Raw genomic sequence first — 15,091 nt, forward strand, 5'->3', positions numbered from 1 at the left:
TTCACCTAACCCACTGGATGGACAGGGCACAACCCAGTATATAAATCACAATGTTTCAACACCCACAGAAACACAATGTTTAATCAGCACAGCACTTTTCATTTATACCCGTGAAACATGCTTGATTCCCATGAAAAAAACGCTTCCCATTAAGAAATAGGATTGTCACTAAATTAAGCTTGAATTATAAAACAATTTTAGACTTGGCCCAATATTTCAGGGTTATGTAGACACTAGCTTTAAGCAATCAGCAGAAGAAGAACTTGTTAAACAACTTTGTTTTCTATATTAAACATGTGCCCTGTTACTATCTCTAGCACTTACAATCTTGCCCCTTTTCAGGCTCTGAAAATAAACTTTAAAAAAAAGAAAAAAGGCAATGATCAAGGTACGAAACTGTAATATTTGCAAGTTCAGAAGCCATCAGGTGTTTGTAAGAAAACAAAACAAAACAAAAACTAAGTGGCGGGGGAGTGTGTGTGGTGGGAACAAACCCCAAAACGCCACACAACGTTGCCTGCTAGCCAAAGTTTACTAACATAATTATGGTTTAAATCCTTTTTAAAAATACATTAATTTCTAATACTAATTTTATCACCATGGATGGCCTTCAAAGGTGGAACCAGTTTTTAGTAGTTATTCACTCCTGTTTTGTGTGCCTCACATGAGCTATAGGCAAAGACTAGCCTCTGATCTCCATTATTTTAATTTGCTTTGTTTAACAGAATGCTCCTACAATGAAGGAGCTATTCAGGTTTCCAATTAACCTTGGAGTTGGAAGTCAAAGAAAGTTTGTTCCAGCAGGCTGAAGAAAGAGATCACTCTCCTCTATCTGGCACTTCTCAGCTTTTCATACCTCTGCTTCAGTTTTCATCTTTGAATGAATAGGGCTAAAATTGTTTACCACCTAGGTGAGAAACTTCAGTGTTACCTTATTATTTGATTTGCTGATAGATAAAAAGGAGTTGTAATAACTTGCCATACAAAGGAGCAAATAGTAAATTTCACTGCAATAGATCCCTCTTGAAATCTGCGTTGGTTCAGTTGGATAGCTATTGTCTTAGTAATAGCTGAAAAAATCCAATTACTATGAAAATAATCAGTTAAGCTAAAAGTCTTACTCTTATATTGGTGTCTCCTGCTCTTATTGACCATAATAGGATAGCCAATATCCATGCATCCCAGAGTCACTGTATGCTATATCTTCCTTAGACCCTTTTGCTAGACAATACAGCACCCACAGAAGACAGTTGTAAAGTGAGTTGCTGCTCCATTTGAGACACGAAGCATCTGATTTCAGAAGTTCTAAGCAGCTAAAAAGTTCACTTGAAGCCACTGGGATTATCTAAGAAAACTCCCAAAACACCAAACTTCCTGTGTCACATATTTGATAGCCCAGAACTGAAGGAACTAAAAATCAGCTTTTGCATAATTTGAATTTCCTCATTTCCAGTAAAAAGTACATCACCTTCAGTGAAAGATTCTCTTCTGAAGGTTTTGGAACAGGTCACATACTTCCTTTTTTCCCTACTTAGTGTGCTATATATAACATCCTAAACTGAATATTTCTCTTCCTTTGTAGAGCGCCATATGTATTGAACAGTCTTGAGAAACCACTCAGAAATAAAAAGACTATATCTAATGACAAGCAGTAGGTTTAAAAACATGAATAGTTTTATTTCCAGATTTTCAACAATTTTTAGGAAAACAGATGTGGCAGATGAAGCAGATAAGGCAATGTGCACTTGTGCGTCCTCTCAATAAATCTAATACATGTAAGAAAATAATACCAATTCTTAAATAATGACAGCAAACAGATTTTAAACTGCAGAATAAGTAAAATGTCTGACATAGAAGAATGGGTATTGGCGACTTCATCTGATTCACAAGGCAAAAAAAAATGCTGACACCATGCAAGATATTGCCAGCTATTGATAACCTGAAATTATCAACTCTTGATAACTTAAAGTCATTATGAAAGTATCACACTTTCGCCAACTGCTTCTCTAGGCAATGCAGTGCAATAGTTTAAGAAGAAACATGAATAACCCTAGTATTTATCCCCTCTTCCTGTCTCCTCTCATTCGACTTCTTTTGAACTGATTCTGCGTAAGTGAACCTGGTTCTTTAGACACAGGAAACATTAACAATGACAGTCACATTGAGGAAACAGTCACATATGCACGAACCGGCTGAAGAACCACTAGTTATGACAATAGTAAATGCATAGGTTGAGGGACACAAGTTCACAGTGAGTGAAAATTTGTCCCTTTGGAAAACTCAAGCATGGGATCAAAGCACTATTTCAGTTCTCAAAACAGGACTTCAGCAATACTGAAACATCCAGAGATCTCTATTGAGAAAAGCTACTAAACACAGATTCCCTTCAGAGAATGGGAAATATTTAAAACAAAAGTGTAGACTTCCATAATTGCAATTCAGTTTCTATGCTGTGAGTATGCAAGTGAATATGCAAATGTGTATATGTTTTCTAACACATTGCCGTGTTTAATGAAAGTGTCCAATGTTGCTTTAACAGTTTAATACATCTGAATTTAAAAAAAAAATTAAAAAATCTTTCTGTGTCGTGTATTTGTAAAGACACTACTCGGCACTGTTTTCCCAGATACCCATACAAAATAGATTCTTTCCTGGCACCCACAAGTAGAGGGAAACTGTAATTTTTAACACCAACAGGTAATTCAGAAATATAGAATATTTTCATTTATGCGGTTTATAAATTTTAGTAGTTTGCAAGACTTCAAAGAGCTATGGAAGGAACGAGGATGCCACCTTTTCATTATTTTTGTGATCAAAATTTAGCGTGTTGTATGATACATTCCTGAATTTATTTTGTAATCAGTTTACAAAGGAGCACATTATTGCAAAGGCAGCAATCTAACTAATCCTTTATTTAGCGACTTAAAGTCACTGTGTGACTAATGAAAGTACACATGCCTGGGAAGGATTGCTCGAAACCCATGCATACCAATTGTAAAAATGTGACTTTTAATTTTCAGATTATATTGAGAGTGCTCACTTTTTTAAAAGCCTAAGTAAGATCAATTAGCCTTGAATTAATTTGGGTCCTTTAGACATATACCAAGTTAAAAAAATCATCATAGTGAGAGAGAGAAAAAGAATCTGCATCTTCTGCATCTGAAGTAAAAAACACTGTCACCACTACAAATAAAGGCCTATTGTTGTCTCTCCTGCTAGCCAGAAGCCTGAGACAAAAGTGCCAACAAACCCAAGATCCACATTTAGACTCAAAATTCAGGAGTAAGTTTACCTTTCAGGACCAGGATTGTGTGTCCAATCTGTTACAGAGACTGGGCTAGGTGCAAGTTTGGATTCCTCAAAAACAGTGGTACTTATGCAAGGGCTGCTGATCTTAACCTGTTTGCTTGCTGCACTTCAACAATTTCTGTGTAAGAGGTTAAGCTTCAAGCCATAGATAAAATTGAAATTAATACTACAAAGCCCTGACACAAGCTGCATTCTGTGCACCAAGAAGCACAAAAGTTGGCGATCATTACATCTGACCCAAAGAAAGAATTCTGACCAGGTGCAAAGATGTAGTGTTCTCTGTAGCTAAAGACAGAGTAGTGTACTACATCTATCTGCTGTGGTTTGCGACAGACAGTAAAACATATTAACCTGCCCATGCCCCACCACCACCCAAAAAAAACCCAAACCAACCAAATAAGTATTTTCAAAACCATCTTACACAAATGAGATTCTTTTTCAGAAGGAAAAAAAAAAAAAAAAAAAAAAAAGACAGAAAAGACAGGACCAAACTCTGCTCTTTTAACGCTGACACATAAGAAGGGAGCACATCGCAAAATATATACTGTGTGCTGTTAAGATACTAAAGCATTCTGTTGCGTATACAGCTTTTCAGTTGGAAAAGAGAAGCCTTTTCTTTCCAGTGACTTCATCAAAATCTTGCCTTAATGGAATGGCTCTTCGAAATAGCTGCTACCTGTAGTGAATTGGCACATGATGAACATGTATGGGAAAACTGCATGATCTGATTCAACATCACGCAGACAGTTGCACAAGTTCTCCTACCTGCTTAGAACAGAAGCATGAGCATTGATCCACTGCATATAATCTACCTACCCACGAAATATAATTTCTTTCCAATTGCTTCCTCTAAACAATAAGAAAAAACAAGCACGGTATCTATCCCTCTGGCCTACTCTCTGTATAACATAAATGTTTTTTGAAAACAGTAGGAAGAAGTCTTATGTTGCATTAGATATTAATATTAAAAGGAATACTACCTGTTTCTTACATGTCTCTATCTTCAGTTTGATTCAAGAAATGAATGGTACATCTAAAAATAGCCTCTCTATGCACAACTTAATTTTATATATATTCAATTTTGTGCAACTGGTTAACTGGGAAGTATGCCAAAATCTGTTTTTCACATACTCATCTGGGATTGAGGAAAACAAGATTTTGATATCCTTTCTGTCTTTCAGTCATAATTTTTTTAGGATCCTAGGTTGAAAGTTTCCCACAAATCTGAGGGCTGTACATGAAGGAACAACTTCCACAGAGATTAGAAAAGAACATTTATGTAAAGCGAAATTTAGGTCAACTAATATCCCGTTGTATATGCCATTGTGCAACAATATACCATTGTTGCACGTATTTGTTCTGAATAAAGGTTCTCTTCTTTAGAACTCCTTTCTCTTCCTGTTTGATACTTGGCAAAGTTACAAAGCTGCAAATGGTGAAGGAATATTTTTTTAAAAAAAAATCATAAAACCAGAATGATTTAATATACGAGATCATTCACAAAAGACCCTGGAATCCAACAAAAGATGTGCTCCATTTTTATTCTGAGATAACTACTTTCCACTGCAATTCAGCAAGAAACATTTCTTCCACTAAGACTAATGGCAGTACAAGTTTAAAAACTGTGATCTTAAGAGTTAAATATAAACACAGCTTCTGTGAATTTGAAGTCTGTCCACTGAAAACTGACCTGAGAACAGAAATGTTTTTTATAAGGACACTGGACTTCCTCATATAATCTCTTGTAGCAGATCAGGTGAACTCAAAAGAGGGAGAAAACTGTGATTCAAATAGTGCATCAGATAAACAACCGCAGTTTGTCTTAGGTGAGTACAGGTTTTGTACCATCCTTGTCTAGGTAGTTTTCTAAAGGCGAAGTTTATTCCAAGCTGTGCATTTGCTAAGTTTTAGTTTAAAAGATTTGTTTCTGAATTCCAAGTACTAATACTAACTTATCATCCTTGCCCACAACTATGCTTCGAAATTTGAAAAGTAACAGTGGCACGGTTTCTCTATTAAAAACATGTGCGTTTCCAGTTCCACAGGTAAAATTCAAAAGCTGTTTGATATGTGCAAGATGTCTGTTCGAAATCAAAGCTGTAATGGAAAACAGTAAAACAGGAAGTATTATCCTAGAGCTCTGCAATTAAAGGAAAAGCAAGAGCCCATCAGACTGTTAGGTGGCAATTTAATGGACTTTTCTTGGTGTTATCTGGTTATCTGAGGATAGCAAGAAGATCAGAAGAACACTTACCTATTCACAAATTCTTTTTTAATTTCAGGTTAAGATTTAACAATACTCTTTTGCCATTAAGCAGCCTAATGTCTTACAAACCTCACTGAATAACAAAAGCAAGACTTGATAAAGGAGATCTGACCTCTCACTTGGTTATTTAATGGATAGTTCTGTGACACCTGAATAAAAGGTAGATTTTCCTTTTCTTTAGTTCCAAGATCAGATGTAAATGCACATAAAAGGAGTCAGCCACAGCTTTGGCATTTTCAGTATACGCTGCTTGTCAGCACCATTGGCAAGGTTCAACAGTGATCAAAAGGTGAGATACCAATATTGGTACTCTCTACTGAATCTAATAGAGAGAAATTCAGAAACTGTTGTGCAAAAGTGCACCTCAGTAAAAGTATGATTAATTATTATTTTAATGAACTGTTTAGCATAAGACTAAAAAGGATTGCAGAAAATTAATATAGAAAAAGTGTCTGTTCATGAGTGGCTACATGTACAGCTTGAGAAATAAAGGGAAAAGACCCATGGCCTCCAGGATCACTCCTTGCTCATCCAGTCAAGATGACTTATTACACCTGCATATAGCAGGGGACCAAAACAGAAAATAAAATTACTTCATTGATTTTGTTCTAGTGTATGTAAATAACCTTATTGTCAGATCTACCCTTTCCAAGAGGAAAAAAAGTTTTGTTCATTTTGCCAATTGATTTTTTTTTTAATCTGATATTCGTATTTCACTACTTCCCCACTGAGGACTCGGAAAACTGTAGCAAGATTAAGAGAAATTATATTTACTTTTCAGTCTATTATATGGATTATTTCAAACAGCTTCTAAACTTTCTTAATAAATGTTCTTGTTTCACTCCAATATGTTGATTTAGGAAAAGAAATTCTGTTGAGACATTTCAAGCATTTCAAGTATTCCCATTTTACACTCCTACTTCTCAGAACTGTTAATAAAGACTTAATTTTTCTGCGTGTATTTTAAGTAAACTAAGCTCTAACCTCTTACACGTCACGTGTCCCAATTACAAAAAAAAATATTGGTTTAATATTAAAATAATTTATATACACTAATTTGAGGGAAGGAAGCACAATTTATAAACCTATGGATCAGTCTCAAGGCAGATAATTTTTAAGCCGAAATCAGGCATGTTTGTGAATGGCTGGGAATATACATGTGGACAGTCACTTGAGGGCAGAAGCAATAACCAGCCTGTCAGTCATCTTAATAAGCTTAAACAAATATTGATTTTGTGTGTTGATGCATAGAGTATAATATGCACACATTTAGAAATGTTAATAAAAGTGTGATCTATTGCACTTTTCTCACTAAATACAAAATGCCAAAAATAATATAAATAATTCTAAGAAAATTGTTTGCTTGAAAAATCCATCTGCAAGAGATCTGGAAATAAATCAAGGGTTCCTTGAGGTGACATGACATGTTTGAACTAACAGATCAAATAGAAACACCAGCTACAATTCAAATAGTTACAACTCAGTCTCATTAGAGACAAGAAAAGTAAATTAGATAAAAATAAAATCTTACTTAGGTCATCTTTCAAAACAAAGTGAAAAGTTAAGAGGAATACATTCTCAGTGCCCATGAGTAAGTGATAAACATAGTATGAAATATATTATTTCATTATATTCTTCATACCTACAGCTAGTCAAAGTAGAGTTTATTCTTTTCTATGACTTTCAAAATAAACTTCCCCAAGCATTCCAGGCTCCCCTAATAACAAGATTATCTTTACATTCTAAATAAACAGCCTAGAAAAAATTCCAGGTGAAAAGCTGAGTTTCTGCATATTACAAATAATGATATTTATTTATAAAAAAACATTCAAGGACTGTGCATCACTAGTTCTGATCTTCCAACATAAATATAGTTTAAACATTAGACAAGATTTATGTCTCATGTCTTGTCATGATCTCAGTTTAATCAATGTGCTACTGTTGTCTTTGCAAAATTTTTTTGTTTTAAAAACAAGTTCGATTCCATAAATTTTTATTCCAGAAGTGAAATAATCTTTTGCAAATGACAATACTAAATCGTCTGATACTAATACAGTTATACTTGTTTGAACCAGTATCTTCAAGATAGGGCTGTAAATATGCCATGAACTTTATCAAAATTAACAAAGATGAACTTAAATTACGGACAAAGGACTAACTTCTGTTCTGAATCAATCCATAATATTCTACAGGCTTCAGAAAAATTAGGTGGGTAAATAACGTAGAAATTGAAATACACTATGAAGCAGACACAGCAAAAAATGAACTGCTACATACAAGTAAACCTATATGGTCATGCTGTTGTAAAATAGTCCATTAATCTGTTGTGAAAGAAAAGGAACAAGCTTGTATCAATACCACTGACTTTTTCAGACCACTGACTTTTATGGATTCATTCATGAATTTTATAGTTTACTGCTGGTGTTTCAAACGTTTGAGTGCTTCCACTGTGCAAGAAATAATTTTTTAAATGAAAGTACAAGAAAAATATATCTAGATTAATAATTATAGTAGATAAATAAAACATAATGGTACGTTCGGTAACCCAACAAAACTGAAACCAATGCAGCAAAACCTTTGAAAAATGGAAAGCCTTTTCCACAGAGAAGCAAAATTCAGAAAACTGAATTACAAGTGACATTTGAATTTATTATCTAAAAATTCATAACGAAATCTGTCATTAAGAGTAGTCTGCATTTCTAGTCCCTACTGTTATGAAACTAAGGAATTTTTCATGCAGCATGCTGGACATAGTTTTTCTTCGAATTACATTTTCCATAATGCCCCTCTCCAGGCAAAGTAACTAATGTAGGCAGATGAATATATTTACAGCAGCCAAGCAAGGACTTAAGTCTGAAGCAGAAGTCCATCACTCAGAAATGTACTAAATGAGTATCTGAACAACAAGAAAATTCCTAAATATATCTAAATGGTGATGAAATTAATAACCCTTGCACAAGAACTAAATATTTGAACCAAACTAGCAAGGACAACAAAAGTGCAAGTACCTAAAGGATGTTTTGAGGTCACTGAAAAGGAGAAGCATGTGCTCTTCACTTACACTTCAAAATAGTGTTGTCATTTTCTTGGAATGTCTCATGTAAGGTGACAATTCCAAGCACAGTAGTCTGAGAATTAAAACCAGGTCAGAAAAACCTAAGCAGTTAATAACAACCTGAAAGTACTCTACTCTTTATGGGGCAGCAGTTTCAGATAAATGTGATATATAAATATTTAATGCCTATCCTTATTTTTGCATAAATAAATGTATCTCTTGGCCATGTACAGAACCTATTCTTCCAATGCTGAGACTAGAGTATTTTTACATTAAAATGGGAGTAAGAACAAGGTTTTTAGAATATTCTTCAGCCACGATGATAAACAACTGGTGTTACTCTAAGATTTGTACCAGAACCAATCTGAATATAGTACAAACAACTATGTGCTTCAATGTATTCTAAAATTTATTTTGCACCTGACAACAAAAGCTTTGTCACCAATGTTCTAAAGAAAAATTTAGACAGTAAATTATGCAGAATTATGCTCAAGAAATGGAAAGTCATCACATGAAAGTCCAAACCCTTTTTCTTCCATTGTCTGGCAAGTACAGTAACAAGGAACATTATCAGACCTCCAGTCTCACCTCTCCCTTTCTCTTCCACACTAAATTTGCCAACTTCAATAGAGAAGTCTATGTGGCAATCAATTTGTCATTCTCTTTCTCCTTTCTATTTTTTTCCCCTCTGTTGGAGATATGTGCCATGAAACCTGGAAGAGATGAGGAAAAGTACTCTAAATTCAAAATATACTCCACATTCTTGTAGACACAAGAAAAAAAGAAAAAGAGAAATTAAAAACAAGTGTTTATAAGTATTTTTTCATGGAAATGAAAAACATTTTCAAGCAAGGAAAATCAAAAAAGCCAATTCAAAGTCTTCCAGTTCAAAATAAAAACCAAAGGGCTTTTTCAGAATTTTGACCACCTCAGTACTGCCTGGTTCCTGAAGTCAGGGGCAGCTCTAAGCTTTTATTCTGGCTCAATTACAATAATCTAGATTTCTAACATAATTACATTTTAGGTAAAAAAGTAGAAGTGCAACCCTCATACAATAGCCTAGTCTGCTTGCTCTTTACAGTGTCAGAGGAAGGAAGTTCAGAGAAGTGCAGTCATAACAATGAAACATCCCAAGGTAAGTTTTTGCGATTATTACAAGAGCTAGAATAATCTTCATTAAACGTGCATTCCAGTATGAAGAATCACACAAAAAATAGTATAAAACAACATCATGTTTTCAGAAAAAGTATCCTTACACAAGTTAAAACAGTTCCAACATTAAGAAACCAGAGATACGCTCACATATAAGAGAAGAATCACAAAAGCACATGAAATTCTGTATTTATTATATAGTTTAGGGTTTATGCTATGTACTCTAGATTGCCTTATGCTGTTTGATAGAACCGTTTTCAAAATCTCCATGTATAGACATAAGAAATTGTGTTCAAGCTTACAAAAAAAACCCCACAACTTGCTGTAAGGGGGCCTATAACACGTTACACATAAACTCACAAAATAATCCTGATTTTCTGTCCTTAAAACTTGTTTCTTCTTTCAGATATATTATCTGATTAATCAAGACGACATTTGCATGTGAAAAAGGAAAATATTAAAGAACTTAATGACATAATTTTCCAATTTGCATGTAAAAAAGCTAAGTAGTAAGGGAGTTAATATATGTGGCACGCATAAAATACGCAGAATTATGTCGTAAGGGCATTAGAGTTAGCTCAGGTGTACGTTCTTCTCACAGAGATGTTATGTTTGGCTCATATGGAAGCCAAATTTAATCTGAGCCAAAAGCTCAGATTAAAAGGTAAAAAAAAAAAAATTTCTAGCAAACAGAAGGCTTATTATGATAAGCATCACATCACCAAATTCTGAAAACAGAACTCTCAAATTCATGAGAATTTAACATTGAAAACCTGAAACCCAGCATGACTAACAGACAGAACACACATCTATGTGCAGAAGGCCCCTCTCATAAGAGAGTATGCTGATCCTTCTATCGTTAGAAGAGAATTTCCATTCCCTGTGCATTAGGCAGAGCAGCTGTCTGGTCAATACCTTTTCAGTAGCAGATGGAGCTATCTTTATATATACAGCACTTACATGCAAATATTGTGCAAAGATATAAATATTTCTTTAAGGATAAAAAGAACTATATAAACGTATTATACATAAAGAAAAGGAGTATATCTCACTTACACCAAGTACAATAGAATTAAGTAAATTTCATAAATAGTAGATCCTGGTTTAAATATTCAGAAATAAATACAACTGCTAAAAAGTATGCATAGTTTGGTTGAATTCTAGTGTAATAGCAGATTTCTACCACACATTATTAAGGCAGTCAAAGTCAATGTTAAATCATAATGGTAAGCTCATTGTATAAAATAGAGTATGTTACAGTAACATTCAGAGGCAGCTATTCCTCCTAAAAGAAAAAACAAAGTACTGAGACAGTGACAAAATCAGACCTTTTTCCTGTGACAACATTCAGTTTCTTTGAATACTGTTACTGTTTGTAAGAGTCCCTAAATGTCAGTTTAACTGCCGTTATTGATTCTTAAAATATGAAGTGGAGGTCTAAGTTTCTGCCATCTCCTTAAGTGTCTTTTATATAAAACATTAAGAACATTGACATATTTGTTGTCTCTTTTGGAGAAATACAGATAACTATCATTCTATACATCACCTTCATTGATTGATTTATTTCTAAAGATGTGTGACAATTTACCTGCAGGACACTTGTTCCTAACTCATTAAGAGCAATCAGTCAACCCCGTGGGGTTCATTAAAAAAGAAACTTTTTGTACAAAGTAGCAAAAAAAATATTTCCTTCAACAATGGTTCAGCCACTGTAAGGTGGCTGTAAGGTCAAAGAAATAGATAACAAATACATTGAATGTAATCTCTATTGTATCTTCTTATTCTGAGTGCATCCTGGAGGCATAACGGTTTGATTCATGCATGTTGTTTAGATTCACTCTGACCCTCTTGCCTAGTTTTTAATAATGTTTATTTTGTGGGAGCTCATAAATTCCGAAATTTAGAAGAGAAGATTTCTGGTGAAGTAACGAGCCAAAATATGACAAAACATCAATCAAAGAGGCTTGTGACTTCTGACCCTTTCTGGGCTTGGTTTTATGACTTTCATATCTTTGAAGTTATGAAAAGGAGACAAGATATGACAGGTGCTGTGCTTGGAGAAACCACTTAGTCAATTTAATTCCAGCCACCTGTGAGTAACACCACAGAACTACTTCAGCAAATTTGAAAGTGTTCAGCTCCCTGTCTTCTTTCACAGTAGTAACACATAAACAGCACAATTAGCTCAGGGGTGTATTTGGCTAACTTTCTTTCAGCCCACTAACGAGGTGAAAGATTTAAGTAAAAATGCAACAACATTACATTTCAACAGTGCAATCTATCAGATAGCATTCAGAAGACCAGGAAAATCTGTACATCAAGTACTAATGTGGTTGTCTGAAGTCTTAAAATAGTACTATGGCTAGTTACTACTCTATGATAGGTGAAATGAAAGAAAATAAATTCTCATATACGTCATAGGTCAGATCCTCAAGTAGGGCATTTTGGCAAAATTAGAACTGTTAACTCCGTGTTGCTTGTTCTAGAAAAGGAATACAGATGGAAAGTGATGGTTATTTTCAGCTTTTGAGCTTCTGAGGCTTGGGTGCCAAGAAATTACCCCTTCTCAGTGCTTTTTATGAAAGTCTGGATACTTGAGCAACCCAAAGGAAAGAGCAAATTTCTAATTTTAATTGTATGACTTAGTTTTATCAAGCAGGCAACTTTGGTTTTGTCTTTGAACAGGCCATATTGGATCTTTCTGAAGTCAGTGAAGATGCTCCAGTTTTCAGCAGTAACCAAATCAGTGTCTTAGCGAAATAAGATTGTCTATTGTTCTTTTGGGGGAGACTGGGCTAAGAGGGTAGGGGAGAAGGTTTGGCGAAGAGCTGTTTTTGTACAGAAACAAAGTTACTCAAGTTACAAATAAGTTGTAAGAAAGGAGGAAAATATAACTTAAGAGCACCCTGATGAAGTTTTAAGATGACACCAAAATGAGTGGGGTAGTTGAGACTCCAGAAAGGAGAGCCACCCTCTAGGAAGGCCTTGACAGGCTAGAGGAGTGGGCTAGCAGCAACCTTAGGAAGTTCAATGTGGACAAGTGTAAGGCCTTGCACCTGGGCATACATAACCCAGGAATGCAGCTCAGACTGGGATCCACGTGGCTGGAGAGCAGCCCCGTGGAAAGGGACCTGGGGGTCTTGGTGGACAACAAGTTCAACACAAGTGAACAGTGTGCCGCAGCAGCAAAGAAAGCCAACAGAATGCTGTATTGCATTAACAAGGGCATAGCCAGCAGAGATAAAGAAGTAATTACCCTACTCTACTCAGTGCTGGTCAGACCACACCTTGAGTACTGCATTCAGAATTGGTCCCCGCTATAAAAAAAACAGATGAGGACAAGCTGGAAAGGGTCCAGAAAAGGGCCACAAAGATGACCAGAGGACTGGAAGACCTGCCATGTGAAGAAAGGCTGAGAAAACTGGGTTTGTTCAGCCTTAAGAAGAGAAGGCTTAGGGGAGACCTTATCGCCATATACCAGTACATAAAGGGTGGCTACCAAGAAGATGGAGACTCCCTTTTTACAAGGAGTCACATGGAAAAGACTAAGGGTAATGGATACAAGTTACCCCTGGAGAGATTCTGATAGGACTCCAGAAGAAACTTTTTCACCATCAGGACAATGAGACATTGGAATAATCTCCCAAGAGCAGTGATGGATTCCCCCACATTGGACAGTTTTAAGACTCAATTTGACAGAGTGCTGGGCCATATAGTTTGAACTATATTTCTACCTTGAAAGGTTGGACTAGTTGATCCTTGACGTCCCTTCCAACCTGGTATTCTATGATTCAACTGAGGCAGCCTGCTTGAAGGTTGAACTGTTGCTGTAGGAGTGGCAACCCCCTACAATTTCACATAAAAATTGATGGATGGAATTACAGAGAAATATAAGTGTAGATAATGATGTTTTAATAATTTTTTCACATTTAAAATATTCCTATTTAATACAGCAAAGATAACATTAAAAGTCTACATATTTCAGAAACCAGAGGTCTGAAAGTTTGTGATATATTAGGTGAGGGTAAAGCCAGAAACCAGGAAAAAGGAGGAAAGTAAGCGTGTGTCTTTTTGTGCCAATTTTCTCTCCTGCCTGAGGCTGCCACTTTGGTAATAACCTCAGTTTCTAACACCTTATATTACACAGGAGGCTCAAGCCTCTGAGAAGTTATGTACAATAAAAATCTGAGAAATGTGTAGAGTGTAAGAGTATCTATTAAATCTTTAGGCACAGCTCTGTTAAATCTGGGCTTTCTAGTAGGAATAAGTTGGAATGTTAGCATTCAGAGGCAGACAAACAACATCTGATTATTTAATGGGAGGGATGTGTTGGTGGAGAAAACAAGTCCTAGCCTGTAAGCAGCTCAACAGTTGGAGCGTCAACCCACATTTAAACTCTCTCAACAGATGAGAAGTTTTCAACCCTTCATGAAAGATTTGCTCAGCTTTGTTAAAATCACACATAGAGTGGGGGATAAATAGGCAGCATCTTAGAAATTTGGGTGTTACGAGAATAGTAATTATATTTCTTCTTCTAAACAATCATCACAGGGCCAGTTTCCCATAAAAGTCAGCAAAATACAAAACAATCTCAGGAGCTTCAGTCATGTGTCAGCACTGATTGGTTTTTTTTTTTAGCATTGTACAAACCCAGAACAAAAGGTAGTACCTCTACGCTTACTTAGCTCACTGACAAATCTATTAACGTGGTGGATGCTCTTCTTGCATCAAATAGAGGTCTTAATGGATTTCCTCTTTCCGGTACCAAGCCTCCTGGAGGAAGCAGAGAGAAGATCAAAGCACAATGAGAATGAGATGGGGCACAAGAGTTCTAATCCATTTATATCATCCTGCCTTTCAATATCATGAGCAAATCTCCCTAAAATGAATGCAGCCCATAGTGGAAGTTAATTCTGAACTGTGAGTTGCAAAGTTGGAACATGGGAGCAATTTGAAAGCTCAATATGTTTTTGTGCAGTGCCTCAAATGTTCGCCTCCAATGTTTTGATAGTTCCTCAGTCCACAAACATTGGTCTCAAATCGCTCTTGGTGCACTTATATGCAAAAGCTAACAGGGTTTATAATACACATATTTATACACAATCACAATGCTGGAAACTAACAAAAAATTCCAATTCCCATTTCCTGTAGTAATTTTATAGTTGTGAAATTCTTGTAAACTTTACAGCAATATAGTTTACTTAACTAGAAAATACAGTCTTCTACCTATCCCCACCATTTATTAATGAAAAAAAGGCACAAGATACTTGGACTTAAATAAAAATTCCCCTCAAATTTTCTAGCGAAAT

Source organism: Leptosomus discolor, chromosome 8 (assembly GCF_034619465.1).
Source record: "Leptosomus discolor isolate bLepDis1 chromosome 8, bLepDis1.hap2, whole genome shotgun sequence".
Classification (NCBI taxonomy): domain Eukaryota; kingdom Metazoa; phylum Chordata; class Aves; order Leptosomiformes; family Leptosomidae; genus Leptosomus; species Leptosomus discolor.